This window comes from Cebus imitator, unplaced genomic scaffold, assembly GCF_001604975.1.
Source record: "Cebus imitator isolate Cc_AM_T3 unplaced genomic scaffold, Cebus_imitator-1.0 Scaffold149, whole genome shotgun sequence".
In the NCBI taxonomy this organism is placed as follows: domain Eukaryota; kingdom Metazoa; phylum Chordata; class Mammalia; order Primates; family Cebidae; genus Cebus; species Cebus imitator.
In genome coordinates this window covers 3,961,860-3,987,550 of record NW_016107464.1, presented here as the reverse complement: position 1 = coordinate 3,987,550, position 25,691 = coordinate 3,961,860, and the positions used below count along the sequence as shown (strand labels likewise).

Genomic DNA, 25,691 nt, shown 5'->3' with positions numbered 1-25,691 from the left:
CTAATATAGGCTCATATCTCCGCCACGCCACTTGCTAGATCTTTGACTATGGGCAGGCTACTTCACATTTTGTGCTTTGATTTTCCCACTTACAAGATGCCAATAACAATAGTACCTCCTTATAAGGTTGTTGTGAGAATTAATGAGGGAATGCATGAAAACAGCTTGGAACAGCACTAGGCATATGACAAGGCCTTCCTAAGTGGTAACTGCTGTTATTATTTATGGGACTTCAAGGACCAACCTGTGCAGGCCCCACTTCCCTCTCTAGCCTCTTCACTTTCCTCTGTTTTACTGCTCTCCACTTCCCAGGAGGTTCCAGACCTAGAAAATCTCTTCCTTTTTTGTTCATGGCACTGAGCCTTTGCATGTGCTGTTTCATTGCCAGGTACACCCTTCCTGCTGCTGGCTTCCCCAGTTGACTTTTTAAGCAGGTTTACTGAGATATGATTCACATAGCACACAATTCACCAATTTAAAGAGCACAAGTCAATGGTTTTAGTATATTTATAGAGTTGTGCAACCATCACCACAATCCATTTTGAAGCATTTTCATCAATCCAAAAAGAAACCTCATATTCATTAGCAGTCCATGTCGCCCAAGTTGTCTCCCTGCAAGCCTAGGCTAACTAACCTATCCCAGTAGTTTTGTTTTGTTTTGATACAGAGTCTTGCTCTGTCACCCAGGATGGAGTTCAGTGGTGCCATCTTGGCTCACTGCATCCTCTGCCTCCCATGTTCAAGCGATTCTCCTGCCTCAGCCTCCCAAGTAGCTGAGATTACAGGTGCTTGCCAACACATCTGGCTAATTTTTGCATTTTTAGTAGAGACAGGATTTCATCATGTTGGCCAGGCTGGTCTCAAACTCCTGACCTCAGATGATCCAGCCTCAGCCTCCCACCCAAAGTACTGGGATTACAGGTGTGAGCCACCGTGCCTGGCCCCCAGTTAGTTTTTAGGTCTCAGTTTATATCCTACTTGTTAAGTCTTCTCTGACCTCTACTCTGGGTCGGTGCTCTCACAGTACCCAGTATTTTCCCTCTCTCAGACTATATTTGACTGTTTACTTCTATATATCCCCTGCTAGAATATAAGTTCCACATTGAGCAGGGCCATGGTTTTCTGATTTACCATGATTTTTCAGTTCCTAAGAGATGTTCACTAAATACTGATTGAATGACTAAAATCAATGGTGCTAACTAGCCAAAGCCCAAGCCTATAAAGACAGCCCTAGTGAAAAAATCAACAGCAACAGAGCTGTTGATTTCTCTACTACAAATACTAGAAGTAACAACATATTTAAAAATTCATGACATTCAAGTTTCCTACAGCTATTCCCATTAGAGCCATCACTGAAGTAAGGCAGATCCTTGCAAAATGAGTTTGATTTAGGCACTTTAACAAAGTAAGTCCTTGAGTGAGAGGGAAAACAGCTCCGGAGGCTGAGTGGGAAAAGGTAAGGAAGAGCCTTTAGGTGATCAACAGGCTTTGCTTGATACTTGTAGATTTTATGTGATCTAGCATTACCAGGTCATTACTGGATAAAATGAAAATAAATACATTTTGTTTAAAAGAAAACGTTAAAAAGAAAAGAAGGGAGAAATTAGTTCTGGAAGTTTCCTACAAAGCCATTCTGTTAAGCGATTTTCATTTTCCTGTAGATTCCCCATTATAACATTACAGCTGCATTCCCCAGACAATAATCTAGGTCCTGGATGCTTATTTGAAAATCCAATGATTATAAGAAGAAAGGCAATTACCTCCCAATTAAACATTAAGACAATTTTTCAATCTATCAACAAACTGCTGCAAAACAGTTACAAAATAAAAACAACAAAAGTCTCCCTCTCACGTACTTCAATCTACTTCAGACGCTGATGGCAGATTAGCTTTACTGAAAGCACAGCTTGGTCATACCTCCCCCTTATTCAAAACCCTTCAACGGCTCCCCATTGCCTTCAGGATAAAGAACAAACTCCTAAGTGAGTATTTGAAGATTCTTCTCCTTTTGACACTGACCTACTTACATGGCCTCATTTCTTTCTAATCATCTTCACATAACCCCTACCCTCACAAATTGCACTGAGCCTCCCGCCATGCTTTGATCTTCTTGCACCTTTGCCTAGAATGTTCTTTACCCACCCCCAAACTCTCAGTGTCAAATTCCACCTCCTTTTAAGCTTCGCCCAAATGCTGCTGTCTTCATGAGGTCTTCCCTGATGTCCTCCTCCCTCACACATGCTCTCTACCACCTCTAGGCTTCCACAACCCTTTTACTATAAAAGATGATTCTCATGTATTAAACACTGGCTATCTTGTATTATAGTTATTTTTGAACATGTTCTCTACCTCCTGATAAACTCAAGTACCTCTCCCGCAACACTTAACATGTACCATGCAAATACAAGGTACAAAAAAATCTGCAGAATGAATAAAATAACAAATGATGGAAAACCCAGTACAATACAGTTAGACACAGTCTAATTTATCACTGTGCTTAGAGAAGTAGCAAGTTTTAAACATGGAAAACATACCTCAGTGGTTGAGACTTTTTTTTCTATCTGCAAACCTGTTTCTGTTGAAATCCCCTATTTACTTTCATTATTGGCCCACCTATCTTTCAGTCCTGCTAGGTATGTGTGTATAGTGGTAATGCAGAGAAGCAGAGTAGAGAAATGGAGTCATCATTCAAAGCTGGCAGCAGCAACAGAGAAACTCTCTTCGGTAAAGAAAACTCGGAATCCACAAAAGAGACAAAGTGGATCACTGCCCTGGGTGTCAAACACATGGAGAGTCTGACTTAGGCCATGGCAGGCAGTGGTTCTCTAACGTCACTGCCTATCTGAGCACCTGGAGGACTTGTTAAAACACAGATTGCTGGGCCCCACCCCCAGAGTTTCTATAGGTCTGGGGTGAGGCTGAGAGTTCACATTTCTCACAAGCTGTCGGGGAATACAGATGGGAATCACCCTTGAAGAATCATCAGTGCAGATCATCAAATGAATCAAGCAAGTCAAGGTCAAGGGATCAGCTGCGGTATATAACATAGCCATTTCTAAAACTAGAAGATTCACTTTAATTAAATTAAGGCATACAGAAAAGTTAAATTAAATAGTGTTTTTTTTTTTTCCCTTCTCACTCACTTGTAATTCAGAGGTTAAATTCTACAGAGCTGACCAGAGAGGCATGGACAAGGAGGTTAGGGGACCTGGGTGCAAATGTGATTCTGTCACTAGTTAGCTGTGTGACAAAAGACCACCCATTATCCTCTCAGGACACCACCTAAAACAAAGACTTATTCAACCTGAAAGTCTCTAGTCTGGGGTCTCACATCCCATGATCCCCCAATTTTGAAAACCTGTTGGCAATTTAGTTCCAAACGCATTTAATGATTATCTTAATTAAATATAAAATGATTAAGGATACTGCCTTTTGAAAACACAAAGCCAATGTGAGAAATAATTACCAGTTAAATTTAAGGAGAGCCCATAATAAATAAATTGCAATTATGAAGGTTGAAAGAATCTCACTCAAACAGGTTTCATAAAGGATACGTGCTGAAGAACAAACATACCATGGAAACAGATTTTTTTAAGATATGGAGAGGATATCACAATTGAAAAGAACCAAAACAGCTCCCTTTCCAAGAACAGTCTAGGGAAAGCAGCACACGTTACAGAATCAGAAAACACCAACTCACCCGTGGCGCAGAGCTGAAGGGACTCTTCCATGGAAAGAAATTTGCACATCTTTCCCCTGCTGGCACCTCCCCTCCATCCCAGGACACTGTTTCTGGGCCTCCCAGCACACAGCTATTTTTAAAGATAAACGGCCACATTCCCAAGATTGCGGCCACAAGAATGTGAATATCAAATGACCTTCCCATAGCTCATCAATAAGCTCAAGCAAAACTGACCGCCAGGCCATGTGGGCAAAGTTGGGTGGTATCTCTGTGGCACAGGCCCCCTCCTCACAGGACCGTGACCCTCCTCATCTGCAGATACTGGGCAGCTGCAGTTATGCCTTTCAACACGTGTCTGGCTTCTCTCCTTTCAGCACGACAGGCACAGGAGTCCTGCAGATCCCATTCTCATCCTCAAGACCTCAACCACTTGAACCAGTCAAGACAGGAAACCCTAGAGGTCCTTGATTGGCAAACCGGCTTCCTCTGTGCCAAGGGCAACATAGAAGATGACACCCACATGATGCATCCATTTTATAGTTGTAGAGTTGATTCTGTGCCACGTAATACTTGGTCTCCAGCTAGTTCTGCTCAGTCGTCTTCAGTTGAAGTCAATAGCAATGGCATTAGCTCACTAAGCCTCACAGCATCCTAGGGAGGTAGGTCACCTCCAAGCACATTATCCCCCCTTAACAGATGGGGAAATGATGCCAGAGGAAGATTAAATAACCTGCCCAGCCTCACACAGGTGGAGCACAAGACAGTTCCAGCCCTGGTGCCAGCTCATGGACAAAGAATACTCTGGATAAAGCCCTTTGCAATTTTAGGATCCCATGCAGTGTGGGTGGTTTGCATTTCAGAGGTTGAAAAAGAAATAAGCACAGGGGTAGCCTTCTTTTTTTTTTTTTTTTTTTTTTTTGAGACAGAGTCTCTCTCTGTCACCCAGGCTGGAGTGCAAAAGTGTGATCGCATCTCATCTTTGCCTTCGCCACTGCCTTCCAGGTTCAAGCAAATTTTGTGCCTCGGGCTCCCAAACAGCTGGGATTACAGGTGTGTGCCACCATGCCTGGCTAATTTTTTTTTTAATTTTTAGTAGAGACAGGATCTCACTATGTTGGCCAGGCTAGTCTCAAACTCTTGGCTTCAAGTGATCCACCCACTGCAGCCTCTCAAAGTGCTGGGATTACAGGAGTGAGCCATCGTGCCCAGCCCAGGGGTTATCTAAAACTGCTCCAGGTCAGGTGCAGTGGCACAGGCCTGTAATCCCAGCACTTTGGGAGGCTGAGGTGGGCGGATCTTTTGAGGTCAGGAGTTCTAGACCAGCCTGGCCAATATGGTGAGACCCTGTCTCTTCTAAAAATACAAGAAAATAGCTGGATTTGATGGTGCACACTTGTGGTCCCAGCTACTTGGGAAGCTGAGGTGACAGGATCGCGTGAGCCTGGGGTAGAGGTGGTTGCAGTGAGCCAAGCTCATGCCACTGCACTCCAGCCTGGGTGACACAGCAAGATCCTGTCTCAAAAAAAAAAAAAAAAAAAAAAAGCATGCTCCAATTGTCTCTCTTTTCCCATGCCTCCCCAGAACACCGTAAGTGAGGAATACTTTTCAATACACAGCTACTAACTGAAAGATGGTGTGGGCACTGATGCAAGGGGAGGACAGAACTGACTGGGAGGCAGCAAAGGGCCTCAGTGAGAAGGATCAAAGGAGAGGGAGGCCAAGTAGGATTCTATCAGTGACTCTGTATCTTAGAAGGCAAGGCACAAACTGGTGACCACTAGCCTGAAATGCCCATTTCATTCTTTTATGCAATGAGTATTTGCACATCTCTACAGTCAAGAAGCTTGAAAAATCATCAAAGAGCACACATAAATCACTAACATACAAAGTAAAAAAGAGTAAGGACCAGTGCAGAGAGGTGAGTGGGATGCCTGAGAGTTTGATAGCAGGAGATCCCATCCAGCTGTGGATAAAGCAGAGTGAGCTAGCAGGAAAGACTTTGTGCAGGAGGTGAGCTGAGCATGAAGGACCCGCTGGGGTGGAGAGAAAGGCAATTGGAGCAGTGCCTGGGGAAGGGCATAAAGTACACAGAAGTGAGATGGCACAAGGCTACCCTGAAGACCAAAGTTTCAGGTTGGCATGAAGGTGGTGATGCATAAGAATTACGTGAAGTAGGATGGAGGTATCGGAGTGAGAGCGGCAGTAGCCAGACCACCAAAGGCCTTGAGTGTGGAACTAAGGACATTTACATTTCACTTCTAGCCACAGTACTCAGCATTGTGACTTGCTCACAGTATACATTCAATAAATGTTAGTGGGGCAAAATGCAGGAAGGCAATTTAATTTCTGAGTAATACAGAATAACTGTGAAGAAGATGCCCCCAAAATGCCCCCATTTTCTTTTACCAATTGATATCTAGTCAGGAGAACTACTACTACCTACCTAAAATTTGCTACGCTCTGCCCCACATGGAGACCAGAGAATACTTGCCATCAGCTTCTCACCCAAGAACACTGTGAAAATTAACAATGAGGTAATGTCTGAAATGCTCAGAGCTCTTTGGAGATGTGTGGCAAAAGGCATCACTATCATTAATATTTAAAGAGATTCTACCCAGCTCTGATCTCTTTTTCTGCAGACTAATGTTACGTCCACAGGATAAGGTGATGCCAGATTGGCCCCTAAATAAACCTCTCCAACAGACAGTGCCCAGCACAAGTGCAGACTCCTGAGCCACTCACATGGGGCCGATGGGGTCCACAACCATAAGGCAGGAGTCGTTTCTCACCACCCCAACGGTGCCAAAGAATTCAGGAGCAAAATGCATTAGATAGAAAGTAATCTTCTGTGGGACCCCACTTTTAAACCTGAGAAAGCCCAGTGAAGACTTCAAGGGGAATCATTTTAGCAAAACCCACATCCTAAGCCAGTTAACATTTTTAGGTCTAACGCAGTGCCCAAGAAAGGAAGAAATAAGAATAGCTCCCTGGGCTCAATTACAAATGGAGTGGAAAAAATAATTTCAAAAGTTCAAGGGGAAAAAAAATCAATCTATTTCCTTCCCCCAAAGCTTTCACTTCTATAAATATATTCACACAAATGGACCTAAGACCACTCTTCCTTCTGAAAACACCACTTGTCTGGAATTTGCAAGATAAATGATGTGCCCATCTAGTTTTCCACCTAGTGAAGCTCAAACAATACTCTCCAAAAGCTTATCTCTTTTTCCTAATTGACACTTATCCCCCGCCTCTTATAAAAGTAATACATGTGCATAGAAGATTTTGAAAGTTTACTTTTTTAGAGAGAATAAAAATTGTCCACTAAAAGCTACAAGTTGCTAATTACTCTTCTAGTCTTTTTGTGTGAAAATATACATTTTCAACATAATTGGGAACTTAACATATATGCTGGTTTCTCAACTGAAAACACACTGTAAACATTTCCCTGTGTCTTTATTATTCTACAACTTTATTTTTTATTTGCTATAGATAAGAGTGCCATTTTTTTAAAGCTAAGCCCCTGTTGCTGGCTATTTGGTTTATTTTCGATGTCTGTACTACAAATATGTTGAGATAAACATGTCTGATAATACATCTAATTATTCTCTCAGGATAAATCCCTAGGAATGGCACTGCTGGGTGAAAGATTATGTACAAGTTTTTAAGGCTTTTGATATAGCCAAATTGCCCTCCAGAAAGGCTATCCCAATGGTGCTCCCTCGGTCAGTAGGAAAGCTACTTCCCCCAATTACTCAGTCACCCCTAATTTATTAGATTTATAAAGGGGCTTCTGTTTGCAGTTCTTTTCCTTGCTTTTATTGCTGCTTTTATTTGTAGTTCTTTGATTATTCCAGAGTCAGGTTTTCCCCCCAATGTTTAATGTCTGTAGTATATCTTAGAGTATATTTTTACCGTGTGCTTCTATTCAACAAGAAGTCTATGTCCTTGGATGAAGCTGGAAACCATCCTCAGCAAACTAACACAGGAACAGAAAACCAAACACTGCATGTTCTCACTCATAAGTGGGAGTTGAACAATGAGAACACATGGACACAGAGAGGGGAACAACACACACCGGGGCCTGTGGAGGATGAGGTGAGGGGAGGGAGAGCATCAAGACAAACAGCTAATGCATGTGGGGCTTAAAACCTAGGTGATGGGTTGATAGGTGCAGCAAACCACCATGGACATGTCTACCTATGTAACAAATGCATACATTCTGCACATGTATCCTGGAACTTAAAGTAAAAATAAACAAAGCAATAAAAAGTCAATGTCTTACACCCCCTCCAAAGGGTGTCTCCCCCACCCCACCACCAAGGGCAGCCCAGTGGTCTCCTTGCTCTGAATCTGCCACCCACATTTTCCCCTCAGTGCCCTCCACTCCTCTCTCAGGAAACATTTCACAGTTCCAGAAGGTGAGTCAAACACAGAACCTAATAATCAGTCATTTATTCAATTATTCATTCATTCAGGTGATATCCCTTGGGTGTCTGTTATGCTCCAGGTAACATACTAAAACAGAAGTACAGTCAGCCCTTCATATCTGTGGCTTTTGCATCCGTGGATTCAACCAACCTTGAACTGAAAATATTTGGGGAAAAGATGTATGGTTGTGTCTATACTGAACATGTACAGGCTATTTTTCTTGTCATTATTCCCTAAACAATACAGTATAACAACTATTTACATAGCATTTATGCTGTATTAGGTATTGTAAGTAACGTGGAGATAATTTGAAGTATACAAGAGGCTATGCATAGGTTATATGCAAACATTATACCATTTTATATAAAGGACTTGAACATCCATGGATTTTGTTATCTGCAGTGGATGTCCTGGAACCAATCCTCATGGGGTGCTGAAGGATAACTACATAGACAAAACACTATGAGAAGAGGAGAGGGAAAGTCATGAGGTCAGAACAGCAGAAGAACACTTGAATTGAAAGACAACTAGGAGTTTTATTGATGGATGGAGTGGGGCAGTGGATCAGCTAAGCAAAGGGAATAGCACAAGCAAAAGCCCAGAGGCCTGCTAGCACCTTTTCCACTGAAGAAATGTTTTCATTATTAAGGCAGGAGAACAATGGGCTGAGGATGAGACTGAAAAGTTAGCTCAAGTCAAATTCCCACACTGAGTTCACCTGCTGATCTGCCCCTCCCCCTGCATCTCCACACTGGCTCATCTCCAATGCAGACTCTTCCAAAAGCCTTCCTGGAGAAGCATCTTCAGCATCCATCTATCCAGATCTCTCAGCCTGGGGCAGAAATCCTGGCAATCACACCAATTCACTCAGCAACCCCCAGTGAACAGATCATTCTGTTCACCGACTCTTGGGTATAAGACTTATTAGTCCAGCTAGAGAAGAAATTTCTGGCTAATGATGTCTCTCATACCCCTAGGCTCTCAACACTAGGCTAAACTTATAACGAGCAATCAAAAAAAAAGCCTATAGAATCTAAGCAAATTAAATTGGGCAGACTACATACAAGAGAGGGATGAGTGTGCATAAGTTGTACACATCTAACTGTCACCCAGACAGCTAGGAAAATTGAAACTGTCTTTGAAAATCAGCTTCTGAACACAATCATGGCAAAAGATGGATTAATTCTTTTTATGCATGTAATTCTGCATCTTCCCAGACATTTCTCAGGCACACAAACAGTACTTGTTAAACTGAGCTGCGTGTCCCAAGAGCTTCTGTATATAAAGGTCAATCTATTCTGAAGACTTGGATTTTTTTTTCTTTCCAGGAAGGCAGGAGAATAAGAGAGGAAAGAAGGTCCCTCACATAGGCCATCTCTGCTGGGATTTTCCATGCTGATAATTCCAATTCAAAGCAAAAAATCCTAGTGCCACTTGGAAGACCTAGTCTGTATCATTCATGCTTTTATGCAGTGACAGACATCTCTAGATAGCCCCTCCATGAGGTCAATGAACCCATACATTCCTCAAGTGGCTAGTCTCTCCCTGCTATGGTTCAGATCCCTCAGCCTTGTATTCACCCCCTACCATAGCATTCATGATGCTGACTTATTTGTCCCCACACTAAGCTGTGACCTCTATAAGGCCAAGGACTGTAACTCCATCTGTATTTGCTCTGGCACCTAGAACATGACTTTCCACATAATGAATGGCCATGGTTCGAATGCATCCTCCAAAGTTCATGTGCTGAAACCCTGATCCCCAATATGGCAGCGATGGGAGGTGGGGCTTAACAGGAGATGTTTGGAGCATGGGAGCACCAACCTCATGAATAGACTAATGCTGTTACTGCAGGAGTGGGTTTGTTATTGCAGGATTGGGTTCATTCCTCTTGCCCTCTCTTTGCCCTTCTGCCATGGGATGACACAGTAAGAAGGCTCATGAAAGATACCGGCCTCTTGATTTGGACTTCCCTGCCTCCAGAGCCACAACCAACAAATCTGTATTTATTATAAATACCCAGTCTGTGGTATTGTTATAACAACATGGATGTGAGGGTGATCTGGCTGCGACATCTGTCACCCTAGTGATCACCAGGATTGATATGGCTGATCTGGTTGGCTAGGCAGGTGTCCCCTTCCTCCCTCACTGCTCCACGTGAAGCTCCTGAAGCTTCCCTCCTGAAGCTCGGTCAGAGAAGATGACCATCCCTGATAGAGGAGGACCGGTCTTCAGTCAAGGGTATATGAGTAGCTGTGCTCTCCTGCTAGAACCTCCAAACAAGCTGTTATAGCAACACAAAACAGACTAAGACATGCATTATCTATTTTGTGAAATTAAAGATCGTGTCTAAGCTGTAGAGGACCTTGGAAATAACCTAGTCTACAGATAGGAAACAGGCCCAGACAAGGGGAAGCAACCTTCAAATTCACACAGAAATGTGGTGGTAGTTAGCAGGTGGAAAAGAAAAAGAAACAAAGATGTCAGGAATGCTGTAAGCTTGAGGAATTAGGACACTTGGGGGGCTTTATGAAATTTGGAAAGGATAACTTGAGGCAAAACTAAACTTTGTTCTGGACAGACTCACAGAACCAGTCTCATCTCTCTTCTCCATGACAGCTCTTCAGATAATATAACAAGAATCTTAACATGTATTGAATATTTGCCACATGTAGGTGGAAAACAGGGATCATTATCCTCCCTCTGTCTTCTTTTCTGTAAGTTTAACATGCACAGATAATCAATTAAGTAAGCAAGTAAACAATGGGCCTCAGATCATGCAGATGGCAAACTCAGGCCTGACGGAGTCAAAGGCCTGGGCACTTTCTCCTGTACCCTACTGCCTCTGTGACCCTGGTACTAAGACTACAAGGTACCAAGAAGAGCTAGCTGGACTGAGCAGGAAAGTTCCCAGGTCAGTTTGGCCATGTCGTAGAACAATAGGCAGTAGTTCCAGAGGCTGGACATTGGGTCCACAGCCTCTCCATCCTCTGAAAGTGGGCACCAGCCCTCCGAGTCTCTGCTAGTGCTGATATAGCAAACCAACTCCAGGAGAGGATATAAGATGGAGAAACACAGAGGCCCATCTATGCTCTTGGCCTAGCCAGGATACTACTGATAACTGTAGAGACCAAGGAAGGCAGCGGGGAGCCAGACGAAGCTAAGGAAGTAATCATAGTCATGCATTCATTCATTTCATCAGTCAACACTGTACACCCCAAGCCTCTCTCTAGACTCTGCATTGCATGAGCAGCAAGACTCAGTTCCTGTCCAGGAAGCTCACAGTCAAGTGGGGAAGGTGACACAGCAATACCCCATGACCACACAATCTGGGGAGTATTGCCTTGGAGAAATGAAGGGGCAGTCTGAAAAAGATAACCAGACAAAGCATTATATTTTGATGTGGGGCTATTTCAAAGTAGCTACACCAAACAAGCCTTGTCAAAATGGAAAATCATTGTTCTTTGAACCCAGCAAGAGAAATGAGAAGCAGAGATCTCTAAGCAGTGCAGTCTGAATATCTTCCTTACTAGATGGTGCTTAAGGTTCCTGTCAGACCTGAGCTTCTTTCAGTGCAGCTCCATTGGATGATGACCAGGAAGGGGACCACCTGAGGTCAACTTTGGATATGCTGTTCTATCCATCCTTCTCTTCTTTATCTCTTAGTTACCCCTTAGGGCTTGGTTCAAATGCCAGTCCCTCCCAGAAGCCCTCCTAGATCTCCCCACAAGGCATGGCCAGCCCTTGCTAGGCTCCCAAGGGTCTCCGCAAAGCACAGCCCCACCTGCGCAGCACTGACGTACTTCCAGCTGCAGGTGGGGAGGGACAGTCTGATTCATCTTTCTCCTTCCTCCCCACCTTCCCTCCCCAGGCCCCAGCCCCACACAGGCCTTTCTTAGCAAAGCACATTGAAATGAGTAGAGCAGCCATCTAGGAGGATGCCATGGGACAGGAATCCTGGGGGCAGCAATGAGAGGGGAGTCTGGAGCGGCTCAGTGTCCAGACCCTCCCAGGCCACTGTCCTTCCCCAGCTTTCCCTCAGCTCCACTATAGGCTTCACCAGACTCAGACTCAGCACTTCTGCTTGCCCCTCGGTGTGTGTGTGTGTGTGTGTGTGTGCATGTGTGTGTGTGTGTGTGTGTGCATGTGTGTGTGTGTGTGTGTGTGTGTGCGCGCGCTTGAAGTGTCAACTGCAAACAAAGCAACGCACTCCCTTTGTGGAGAAAAGCACATTTTAGTGTGAGTTGCATTTAGAAAGCCCAGAAGCCAGGAACAGACTGGAGATCACACTTAAAGGACCATGGAACTCCTGAAGCAGGCCAGTTACAGAGGAAGAAGATGATACTACAACACTCTTACATGGTTGCCAAGGAGCATTTCCTGATTTTTTACAGAAACAGATGTGTATTTGGGCACTGAGAATATAAATAATTTCCCTCAAATTCAGTGAGCCAATTTCAGTCTAAATTCAAGGGAAAATATGAGGGCATATGTCTTGTGTCCCTATGTGTCCCTTCTTTGTCCAGGGCACATTCACCCTGTGGGATCTTCCCTAAGTCTAAGAACTGGCAATGAATATTTTAATAGCCACAGCTTCTCCTTCCCATTGATAAAACCTCCACTGATAAACTTCTCCTTGCCATTGGTAAAACCTCCAGCATGCTGGTAGAAACGAGGGTATGCACCAGAAAGACCTGAGCTTTCCTAGGCAGCCTAACCCCCAAAGGCCCCACCCACATCTGTACCACAGGAGTGATCAGAACAGCCCTGGCATCCTTCAGAGCAGCAGCCGGGATGCTGAAGGCAGGAAGGAGGAGACAGAAGACATGCGGCCTGAGGATCTGCAGCCAGTGACCCTGGAGAGCTGAACTCAAATACAATCGAGACAAAAGGGAGTTGCAAAAGTACAGGAGGTAGAGAGTCAATGGCTGAATGGTGGCCACCCTAAAAAGATATCCAAGTCTTGGCTGGATGTAGAAGCTCACACCTGTAAGCAATATCAGCAGTTTGGAAGGCTGGGGCAGGAGGATTGCTTAAGCTCAGGAGTTTGCTTGAGATCAGTCTGAACAACATAGCAAGGCCTCATCTCTAATAAAATAAAATAAATTAGCCAGGTGTTCGCCTATAATCCCAGCAATTTAGGAGGCTGAGGTGGGAGGATCACTTGAGCCCAGGAGAGCAGCACTGCAGTGAGCTTGATCATGACACTGCACTCCAGCCTGGGTGACAGAGTGACACCCTGTCTCCAAAAAAAAAAAAAAAAAAAATGCCAAGTCCCAATCCCAGGAACCTGTAAATGTGATCTTATTTGCAAAAAGGATTTTATACCTGTAATTAAATTAATGATCTTTAGATGAGGTGTTCATCATTGGATTATCCAGGTGGACCCTAAATCTCATGACAAGAGTGAAACAAAGAAAGATTTGAAACAGACAGAAGGAGGCAATGTGACCAGGGGGACAGAGACTGGAGTCATGCGGCCACAAGTCAAGAATCGCCAGTGGCCAGCAGGAGCTGGAAGTGACAAAGGAAGGACTCCCCTTAGAGGCCCCAGTGGGAGAGCGGCACGGCCAACACCTCGATTTTGTGCTTCTGGCCTCCAGAACTGTTAAAGGACAGACTTCTGTTGTTGAAAGCCAAGACTGTGATGATTTGTTACGGCATCCCCAGGAAAAAATAAAGCACCTAAGAAGCAGTCAGACAGATGGGGAATTTGCATCCCAGAGAGGGGGCTAACTCCCCCACGGCCACCCCACATCAACACTGGGCCAGAATACTTGGGTCTCTCTGACACCTAAGTGTGTGCAGTTCCCTAGTGGCCCAGGGCAGAGCCCAGAAGTGGAACCCACCGGGAGCTAACTGGTCTCAGGCTGTACTAATGCAAGCATAGATTCTGAAGTGAGGCTGCAGTGGGCTTGCTCCTGTCTGGGCTGATCAGACCCCCACCTACACAGCTATGTCCCATTCTTAGCTTTTCAGAGGGCCAGATAAACTGGGCATTCTGCCTGAAGAAGTGAAGATGTAGGGGCCTGATCCCTATCTTTGAAGGTCCAAGTGGCCTAACTAGCTGTCACAGGGAAGAAGAAATGGATTTTTGTGTGGGGCTTCAAAGGGCAGGATCAGGGCCAATGGAGCAACCATTGCCCAGAGGAAGATTTTTGGTTCGGAATAATGAAGAACTTTGTAGTAATGAGAACCAACTGAGGATGGAATAAGAGTGTGACGGGGGTTGGCAGGTCCAAGCAGAGGGACGCTGGGGATGGTAGGGGAATTTCTGTACCACACACGCAAAGGCAGTACTTGATCATCTCTGGAGCTGGCAGTCTTGTTTGAGGGTCTATGATTGGTGGCTAAAATATCTGGAAACATATGTGTGAATCCAGGTGTCAGCACATAGACAAGGCACACTCTCATTGAGACACTTATTACACAGCTTTTGCAAAGAGCTAAGTACTAAAAAATAACCAGGAATACGCTTAAGAAAGAGACCATCTATTCTTCCATCTCCTATACACAAAATGTCCCTCACCCCAGGGAGAAAAAAAGAGGCCATGTATGTATCTCCACAGAGACATCATCTTCTAACCAGACCAGGAACTAACAGCACATTCACAGGTACCAGGGAAGCCCTGGACAGTCGGGGCTGGTGTCCTTTTCCAGGGAAAATCAGAGAGAACAGACTCCAGCTACCAAATAAATTATTTTATAAGAACAAATAAATGCCATCCTCGTCTTTAATAATTGTTTTTCCTTTTGCATCCTTCTGAATTCTACATTGGAGCAAAGAAAACAACAAAGCAGTAAGTCAGAAGCTTCACATGTTAATGCCCACAGGCGAGCGTTGGACAGGGGTTTTAATTGGCGGAGGAGGTGGGATTGTTATTGTTGGTTTTAACAAGCTGTAGCCTACCCCGTGTATTCTAGATACTCAGAGAACAGGAAGCACCGCATTTCTCAGCTGCCTGCACATTTGTCTTAAGTCAAAAATCTCAGAGAATGATGCACTGCTGCATCCAGATGAATTCCTCTGAAGCTCTTTCCAGTCAGGATTTTGAAATTTTGCCATATTACCTTTTTACTGAAGCAGCTGAGGTTCTCAGATAATTCCTTGAAAGAGGTCAAAAGAGCTTTTAAATTTACCATCTTATCTTTTCTAACCTGTAATTAGCGTTTTTTTTTTTCTTTTTCTCCAAAACAACTAATATTAAGGGCACATATCATTTAGCAGCCTGCTTGGGAAATGATTGGTAGCCCAAACCACTTTTAACTGCTGGCAAAAAGGTCTCTAAACATCAGGTGAGTTCCTGAAAACACTGTGTCATTTGATGAAAATAATGGTTTCTGCCCTCCAATCAATCTGCCAAGCACCAAATCCGGCTTCCCACTGTCCTTCAAGCAGATAGATAACTAAAAAAAAGTCTCAGATTTGCAAAGCTGCATAATATAATCTGTAGTCACCAAAACAAATCTAAGCCATTGTTAGTACTGCTTCCATGAACATATAATAAGTTTAGTGTATCTCAGGATACAGTAAAGGTACAACTATGATAGCTGTGCATAAATCAAAATTTTATGTATTGAATGGTGTTAAATGCATAGGTATATTTGGTGTTTGAAAGCTTTCTATAGTGATCTTTTATACTGTAAAGAATACTTTCATAATATAAACAATGATTGTCAAAAGCTTCAAGGTTCAAATTTTACATAGTATATTCCTTTAAAATAGGCCACATTGAAAAGATAATTTGAAATTCAGACTCATTTTGGAGGTTGCATCAACCCATCATCAAACGAAGGACCTATATCTTGAGGCATCAGGATGCCACGAATGAGTTCAGCTGAGAACCAGATGCAACCCTCTAAGCATCAGCCTCATGTTTCTGACTTGACTCAAATCATTTCAGATATCGGGAAAATCACAGGCTTTTTGTCAATCCAATACAGCAGACACATTATCAAGCCCACACTAGGGTTGGGCTCTGTGAAAAAGGCTGTGGGGTAGAGAGAAAAGGGACATCGTGCCAGCCCTCCCAAGGGCTTTATGTGAGCTGCAGCCACATACACAAGGGATCTCACACAAAATCCTTCAAGGCTGACAGCAATAACTTCTTCATGAGAGGTACCAAGTATCAGGGGATGGTGAAAACCCTGGGATGAGGGGATCTGGAAGACAGCTTCCTACGAGTGGTAGGATTTGAACTTAGCCTACAGGCATAGGCAGGGCCACCGAGGCTAAGGCACATGCTAGACAGAGGGGCCAGATGGGGGAGCAAAGGCTTAGAGACTTAGGGTCAGGGGATTAAGAGTGGGGGACAAGGTGCAGAGGAGCGGGTGTGAGAGAAAGGATGGAGGTAGCCCATCACGCCTGCTGGGCTGAGGTCTCGGGACTTAAGTATTCATACACATATGACCCACTGAAAGGCTCTGAGGAGGAGCATGATGAGATCAGAGCCACACTTTACAGTACAGAGCATTGAAGCCTGATGCTCAGAGAGAATGGAAAGATGGGGGCATGTTTGAGAGAGATTTTGGAATGAAAGATAACATGGCTTGGTCACTGAGTAGATTTCAGCAAGGAGGGAACAAGGAAGAAGGCACAGATGACTAGCCTCCCCTGCTATAGTTTCCAGCCTGGGAGAAGGAGGGGATAATGGCTGATGGGTACCCAGCAGCAAGCGGGCAAGGTCAGTGCTTTGGTACCAGGGCTGGTGGCACCAGGGGCTTAGCCCCACACCTGCTTTCCCTTTATGCATCACTAAGCACCTCTGGGAGGGAGGAAAAGAGGGAGGGAAAGAGATCCTGAAGAAGAGCCTACCATACAATAGCAGCAGCAGCTCACTTCGCCACTTGGCCTGATCCTGCAAGTGAAAGTGCTGTGGGTGCATATTTCTTCAAAATTCCTAAAATATAATTTTGCAGTCAAGGGGCAGAGAGCCTGCTCAGGAGTCTCCCCAATAAATGCATGGATAATACCTGTGCACACAGCCCGTCTGGTTGTACTTGCACCAAGCCCTTTCAGGCCTCCAGGCCTTTGCATTTGCTGTTCCTTCTGCCTGAAGCAGTTTCCTCCTCCTCTCACCCTCAATTGAACTTTTATTTGGTGCTTACTATATACCTGGCACTATTCTAAGTACTTTACATTTATTGACTCATTCAGTCCTCCAATAACCCCCTGAAGAAGGTACTGTTATTCTCCCTAGTTCACAGATGAAAACACTGAAGCTCAGAAGATTAAATAGCCTGACAGTGGAATATATTTAGTTAGCCAAGGGGCAAGTATTCAAATCCAGGTGGTGTGGCCCCAGAGTCTGCATTCTCATACATTAAACTACCCTACCTCTGACAGATACACAGCTGCTGCACTGACCCTCAGCCAGCTCCAGGCAAAACTGACTCCTCTCCTGTGGTTCTCAATGGCTCCAATAGGCCTGCCCTGACCACCCTCAAATGGAGTCCCACTCCTATTACTTTCTCTCACATTTCCTGGCTTATTTTCTTCCCAGACTTTAGCACAACCTGTAATTACCTTATTTATGTAATGACTTGTTCATTATTTTCTCCAACTAGGATATAAGCTCCAGGAAGGCAGAGACCTTGCCTTTTGTTCCAATGTATTCTTGAGGCACCTACATCAATTCTCCGGCAAAAAGCAGGTGTTCTATGGATAACCATTGATTGAAAAAAAAGAAGGACGGTACCATGGATGCTACATGGTGTTACACAGGGTCATAAAGCATTGCAATGTTATTCTTCACCCTCCTGTTCTATTCTTTTTTTTCTCTTTTAAGAGATGGAGTCTCGCTCTTTTGCCCAGGCTGGAGTGCAGTGGCATGATCATAGATCACTGCAGCCTTGAGTGAGGCTCAAGTGATCCTCCCACCTCAGCACCTCAGCCTCCCAAGTAGCTGGGGCCACTATACCCAGCTAATTTTTAAATTTTTTGTAGAGATGGGGCCTCACTAAGCTGCCTAGGTGGTGTCCTATTCTTTGACCACTGCAAATCAAAGGCAGAAGGGAGCCAGTACCCTGCTCCCAGCTATATGGACAAAGCTGATATATTTAGAGCTGTGTCTGACTGTCAAATCTGTGCCCCCCCACAACCTGGGCCCTTGAGCACATAGTGATAAGCTTGTGTGAGGCAGGGATTGAGACTTCTGATTAGCCCTCTGTGACCTCTCACCACCTAACAGTATTTACAGAGTATTGCCTTTTGTTTATGTTAGTATCTGATCTGAACACCCTCCAAAAAACAAAAAGCCCCTGCCCCTTGAATCAGGAGGCACCTCGTTGAATACATATCACATTGTCACAAGAACTCCATGCTGGTGGTGAGGTTCTAAATCAATGCACATGCTTAAACAAAAAGCACTATTTACTCCAATGGTGACTTCAAACACTTATTCAGCTTGCCCATGAACCCTCTGATAAAAAGAATTGACTTTCATCCAACACCTATTACATGCAAACAACCTGTTAGACACTTTTACACCTGATCTCATTTAATCTTGTGAGTTTGAAATTATTATTATTCCCCCTTTACAAATAAAAAAAGTGAGGCTCAGAGGCCCAATACTCTACAGCCAGCAAGGACTCCAGCCCAGGTTCAGAGCGTTCAGAGCCTCCAGAGCGTCTTCCTGCTGCCTTTTCTCTGAAGTGCTCTGCCTTCGTGCTTCCATCAGGCTCACTCTTCTCACCTGTGTCTCATCCTTTCCCAGCTCTCACCAGTTCCTTGCTCATACTAGTTCCTTGACCTACACATGGCCTTTCTATTCCTCACCACCTGTTGAAATCCTCTTTCTCTTCCACCTTCTATTGTAAAGTCTTCACCAATACCTGCAGTTGGAATTCACCCTCCTTAGTGTTCACAGAGATCCCAGGCAATAAAGCCCAGAATGAAGGTCCTGTGGCACAAGCCTCTTTATTCCTCATCAGAACCTGAGCTCCTTGAGGGTAGGGCCTGCTGGTAATTTTCATGTTTATGTCCTCCCGAATGAGTAGTGAGAAAGTGCTTGCTGAACCAATCAAGAATGAAGAGGGAAAAGACTGATGGCATTTGAATGCATCCGAGACATAAAAGGCTCTGAACGAATTAGCTTCGAGAATGGGGTCTCATTTGGGAAAGGCAAACTTAGGTATCACAACTCTGCTCTGGTTACAAAGCAGCTCACCAGCTCTCTGATTTCATAACGCTTGAAACTTAAAACCAGGATATCGAGGAAGGAAATAAAATCATAAAATCACTTCTGTGAGAATCCTTTTCTGGTAATGCATTTCACCCACACACTAGGGAGACACTAATTACAGCAAAAAGGGAACAAAATATTGGGCAAAAGAATAAAGTTTGCCTTCTAGCATGTCACAGTTAACTGCCTCGTGCCTGTTTTGCTGTGACCGTGTCAGGATGCACTGGTCCTGGAAAATATGAACTTGGCTCCTCAATCGTACCCATACTCAACACCAACCAAAGGATGCCCCAAATTCTCTTGATTGGAAATCATCTCAACCATCATCTTAGACTAGAAACAAGTAGATGCTGGCCTCTAGGTCAGGACCCCTAAAACAGTGCATTTTTTTTTTTGCCCAAAACCATTCTGAGGTTTTTACAAAAATAACCAACTCACAAACAGAAATGCTTCCTGATCTATAAGCTACTTTGAAAACAAATCATTATGTCGTTGAATATTTTATGATGGTCCAAAGCACTGAAGAAGGCGAGCTGAGCGTTCACCAATCCTCCCCATGTCTATTTTGGGACTTCCAAAGCAAACTGCAAATGCCTCCTTTATTTTCTAAACGCTCATTTGCAAGTGCTAGATGGATTCCTGGTGAAATATTGCCTCCACACAAACTGACTAAATACAGAGACCCGGAGGTTCCGCTTCTCCAGAGTTTACAGATGAAAGACCTCAGAAAACATCTAACGAACATGACTTCCACCCTATTTTATAGGTTGCAAAAGCAGGGGGCACTTGCCCAAGGTCACACAGACGGTGGGTGGATGGCAGAGGAGCCACCAGAAACCAGAGTCCTGCCTCCTAACCACAGAGGCATCCCCTGCTCCCCGGGGCTGACTCAATGCCCCTCCTAAAGCTCAGCCAAAGCTGCTTCAAGTTAGCGACGCGCGACCCCAGAGACTGACTTCTGTGGGTCATTCCTCTCCACCCGCAATGAGTTCTAGAGCTGAGACACTCAGGGACGCCCCTCTACTCAAAAAATGACAACATAGGCACTGGCACTGCAGCTGATTCGTCCCAGGCGACCCCCTTCTGGTTCAGGTGTGGCCATGGAGGACGAGCAGGGAGGGTTAGTCTGAGGTCACTCAGAAAGTTGGCGCTGGCCGCGACCGCACCTGAACCCACGTCTCTCCCCCTCCTGCGTTGCCGCTCTTTCCACTCACTACACCGTGCAGATCTCGGAAACTTAAGCACACATCGCTACTGTGCATACAGTTAACCGTGGTAGGTCCTGAGCTAGCCCGAGGACGCGCCCCCGAGCCGGGCGTGGGGACACGAGGACCGGAGGCGGGCGCGGGTCACCCGGGGCTGGTGGTGCAGGCGGAGCGCACGGCGGAGGGCGGCGCGGAGGAAGCCGAGGCGCAGGCCCGGGGTAGGGGGACAGGCAGGCTCCCCAAAACTTTGCGGTGCCGGGACCCCTCCCTTACCTGCAGAGGAGGTGCCGCCCGCGCGGACGGGGACCTAGCGGGCTGACGCTCTCGGAGAGGGGCGGCCCCGCCCAGCGGCGGGCACGGTCGCGGCGGCCAAGGCTCGGTCGGCAGCGCTGCTCCGGCTCTGCTCGGGCTCCGCCTCCCGCGCCGCGGCTGCAGCCGGAGGGGGCTGCCGGGCCGGGCCGCGCCCGCGCCGTCTGGCGGCGGCAGGTGCTGAGGCTGCAGCTGCGGGGCCGCCAGCTGCAGGCGCCGCGACCCCCGCCCCGGGGGAGGAGCCCCGCGCGCCGCCTCTGCTAGCTCCAAGGTCCCGGCCCGCCGCAGTGGGCGGTCCCGCTCCCACCCGGGCCCTGCCTCCGCCGTCTGCCTCAGCTCACCGCCGGGGCACGCAGCCTCCGCCAAGTACCCAGGGGGAGACTGAGGCTGGGAGAGGAAAGGGACTCCCCAAGGTCGTCCAGACCCGCGGTGGCTGAGCCAGAACTGGAACCCAGAAGAGTTCCAAATACGACCCCCTTTTTACGCCTCCTTACCCCCAGGAAGAGCCCCAGCTACGGGGAACCCTGGGGGACGAAGATGACTCTGACTCGCCCCCTGCCTCCCACGCCCCGCAGGTGCGCAGCTGAAGGGAGAGAGAAGGCGCGGGCCCACCTTGGGCACTGTGGACCACCTCCCCTGCCTCTGTAAACTCCTTCGACACTGGGAAATTGTTCTCCCAGCTTTCCTTGGCCCTCTCCAGTCATTCCCTCTTGGTCTCCTTGAGGGTTCCTCAAACCAGAAGCTCTAAAATGCCGCAGCACCCTGGGACTCTGCACTCAGCCCTTTTCTGACTCCCTGAGCCATCTCACCCAATGCCCTGGTTCTGGTCCTACCACCTCTCTGACCATCATACCCAAATGCATGTGTCTATGCACGAACTATATTCCGTGCTGAACTCTACTGCACACCTACGAGGTCCATATCCTGCATTAGACACTGAAGATACAATACTCCTTTAATAAAGCAGTCCCTGCCCTCACGGAATGTACAGCCTAGGACTATGATAATACAGTGTAGTTCCTGTAATAATAGCCCGATCCCACGGGGCCAAGGGCACCACACAGGCCTGCACTGACTGAGTGAAGGCCTCCTAGAGGGGCTATGCTCTAAATGGAAATCTGAAAGGCCAGTGGAATTGGCCAGTAAAAGGGAAGAGTGTGGATAGAGCCTTTCAGGTTGAGACCACAGGAACCAAGACCCCAAGATGAGAGGGATCCCACAGAGGGAGTGGCAGGAGTTGACATATGAAGCAGGGGAGTCAGCAGGGGCCAATTCCTGATCAGGGTGTTTGCACCGTGTTCTCAGCACACTGGCAGGCTCATGGCAGGAGTTCTGAGTAGGGAAGAGGCACCATCAGATTGGCACGTTAGATCATTCTGGGGATGGTGCACAGGAAGATGTTAACAAGTGTATACTTCATCCAAGGGCGGTGCAGGAGAACTAGCAGCACTTTGGAGCCAACATGGCCTGAATGAAGGCCCGTGCTCCTTCTCTGTGTCCTTCCTTTCCAAATCCAGGAGTTCATCCAGAAACTCCTGATTTACTACATCGCTGAAAGACCTCCTACATAACTGCACCCAAAGCTCCCTTTTCTCTCAATGCCCCAGCCCTCTGCCACCCAGATTCACAGACTGAGTGAGCCTTTTGCTTTCCTCACGGGTCTTTGCTCTAGATGTGGTGTACAAAGTTATGCCCCAGGGGACAGAGCAGCATCAGGGTGGAAGATTCCAAAGCCACAGTGGAAATAAAGAAAGCTTTTTAAAAACCAAGTATTCTGTCTCTGAATTATTTCTTACAATTACATGTGAGTCTACCATTTCCTTTCTTTTCTTTTTTTTTTTGGAGACAAACTCTTGCTCTGTTGCCCAGGCTGGAATGCAGTGGTGCAATCTTGGCTCATCATGACCTCCACCTCCTGCATTCAAGCCATTCTCCTGTCTCAACCTCCCAAGTAGCTGGAACTACAGGCTCATGCCACCCTGCCCAGCTAATTTTTGTGTTTTTAATAGAGACAGGGTTTTCCTATGTTGGCCAGGCTGGTCTTGAACTTCGGACCTCGTGACCCACCCACCTCAGCCTCCCAAAGTGCTGGGATTACAGATATGAGCCACCATGCCCAGCGACAATTTTCTCAAAATAAAGTTTAAGTTTAAAAATAATTTTTTTAAAGATTAATAATCAAATTACTCTGTCTAAGGCAGGTTAAAGACCAAAAATCATAGCACTTGTCAGAAAGTAAGATAAAAAGTATTCTGTCCAGTGAGTGCAAATGTTCCCCATGGAATTTTGCCCTCTCCCCTCTGTTTCCTAGCCACCTGTGTCAGTGTCAGCCTCTCTAGGTGCTGGACCCAGCCCCTGACCCCGCTCTCCTCAGATTTCCATTCTGGTCCTTCCTGCCTCTCAGCCTCCTTTGCCATTGCTTCCTCATGTCCCTCCTTGGCTTCTTTCTCCCTTCACTCACCGAGCAATTCTATTGGTTGCATGGTTTCAGCCAAACCTTCTGTCCTCCAAACCCAGAGACACAACCACCTACTGGACATCAACTAAATGTTCCTCAGGTGCCCCAGTCTCAACAGAGCCAAAACCAAACCCACATCTTTCCCTCAAATTACCCCTTCTGCATCACTTCCCTATCTCAGCTGGTCATGGCACCTCCTTCCTCTGGGCACCTAAACTAGAAACCAAAGGGACAGTCTAGACTCTTCCCTCTTCCTGGCCTTCATACTCTGCTGGTCACTAAGTTCAATCAACTGTCTCCTTAACTTCTCTTACACGTGTCTCCTCCCCCTCATCCTGCTGCCCGTGTCACCATTTCTTGCCAAGGCTGTAGTAATTGCCTCCAGTCTTTCCTATTTTCATCCTCCACATACTGCCAGTGATCTTTTTCAAACACAGACCTGACCAGTGACTCTCCTGCTGAAGATACCTCCATTGTTCCCTCTTGATAGTGCAACAAAGTCTTAACTACTTAGGATCATGTGAAGCCACAGTGATCCTATTAGCCCTGTTGCCCCCATCTCTACCTCACCCCACACCAAACACCTTATGTTCCTAGGGTACCTTATATAATAAAAGACACAGAACATAGGGTTTATAAAAAATGTAGTCTTGAGCCAGACTGTCTAGGTTCAAATCCCAATGCTGCTGCTTTTTAACCTATATAATTTTGGAAAAGTTCCATGACCTCTCAGTTATCATTTTTTTTTCTCTGCAAAAGGAGCATGACAAGAATACCTATAACCTAGGGGTGTTTTAAAAAACAAGAGTTCCTGGAGATGAAACAGCATTTATTATTGCTAGCCAGTACTATTAGGAATGTTTCTAATCATTATATACAGTGAGGATTGCTCTACTTATTTTACAGAGAAGGAAACCGAGGCTCCAAGAAGTAAAGTCACTTACCCAAGATTCCACAGCTTTAAAATAGCTGCACTGGGATTCATAAGAAATTCTAAATCCTATACTGCTAAATACCTTACATAAGCTATTATTGTCCTCTGGGAGGCTTCCTTGTTTTTCTAACCTTTAACCCAACCTGCTGGATGAACTTTTCTTCGTCCTTTAAATCCTGGTGAAAAATATATTGTCCTCCATGAACTCTCTGCAGTCCTTGCTTTGCGTCTCTGCTATACTTATATACAGCATATGGCAAATAAAGCATCCAGCACACCCATTACGATGAGCTGTTTACATGTCTGTCTTCTTGAGTTCTTCTTGAGAAAGACAATGTCTTGTTTATTATTGCCTTCCTATAATTCCATACATATTTATTGAATGAATGAATAAATCAATAAATAAAATATATATGTTTCTCAAGTTTTACCCTAACTGCTGCCATTTGGATATAGATTATTTTTAATCTCTGTTTTTGTCACTCTGAAGAGTGATTTTTGGTTACAGGATAGTATCAAAGAATCCAATATTAATATAGAACAAGATCTAGTAAGAATGAAACTTCTTGTATTGCTATGTGGTTGTGCCTTGCCCCTCTCTGATGTCTCTCCTTTTTTTAGTGACACTATGTAATAGCCCATAATGAGAAGCTGTGTTGTATCCTAATGAGACTTCCTGACTCAAACATCTGAGATTTGAATTTATTTCCCATAAGCACCATTTCAGCTAAAAGTTTGCTTTCTCTATGGCAATGAGTATGCCATTTGTCATCTGCTAAGTGCCCAAATCTTTCCCTTACCTGTATTAATCTCCTTTGCAATCATACACTTCTGAGATCTGACTTAATAGTTAGCTTTTCTATACAGTTTCCTTATTAGAATGCCTAACTCTTCCTGACTTCACATCTATTGTTCCCAAAATAGAATACCAAATTTCAGCTTTACTGCCTCAAATTCCAGCTTTACTGTCTGCAGTGATTTAGGACGAGTTTCTGTTCTTCCTCAGAATGATCAAATCCCATATGGTTAAAAAAAACCCAACCCTGTTATTTTCTGTGGAGCAGTGTTTTTTAATGCTTTTAAGTGTTTTGGATGTTAGAAATACTTATTTTGTTTACCACAACACAAGTAAATTTGCAATTTCAATGCCTCCATATCAAATTAATGAGAAGCAGTATGGGTGAAAGAAAGAACACTGATATGGGAAGCAGAGGGAAAAAGGAGCTCTCAGAGTATTCTGCCACCTTGCCTGAGTCCTCTCACTGAGAGGACTTCACTGAGACGTGAAGAGTGAGAGGACTCAGGCAAGGTGGCAGAAGTGAGAGGACTCAGGAAGGAGCAGGACCGAATTACCTTCCAGGTCTCTTTCAGATCTAAAACGACATGATTCTTTAGTGAGCCTCTAAGTGGTTATTCATTCATTCAGTCAACATTGTCCAGTGCCTACTACAGGCTTAAGCCTTGTGAAATGAATCCACATTGGATAGGG

At 45.4% G+C, this 25,691-nt stretch overlaps 1 protein-coding gene across 6 annotated transcripts in view; it reads right to left on the bottom strand.

The window, feature by feature from the left end:
- Nucleotides 1-25,691, bottom strand: part of FRMPD1 (FERM and PDZ domain containing 1) — a 152,725-nt gene that overhangs the window by 81,310 nt on the left and 45,724 nt on the right. For 3 of the 6 annotated variants that reach the window (XM_037743702.1, XM_037743707.1, XM_037743701.1), the window contains exon 1: nucleotides 20,775-20,896. The exons of 1 other annotated variant lie outside the window; for it this stretch is intronic. The gene's annotated coding sequence lies outside the window, so the exon portion shown is untranslated. Of the gene's footprint in view, nucleotides 1-3,700; nucleotides 4,361-20,774; nucleotides 20,897-25,691 lie in introns of those variants that run through there. 2 more of the 6 variants (XM_037743700.1, XM_037743704.1) reach the window with 2 other exon arrangements.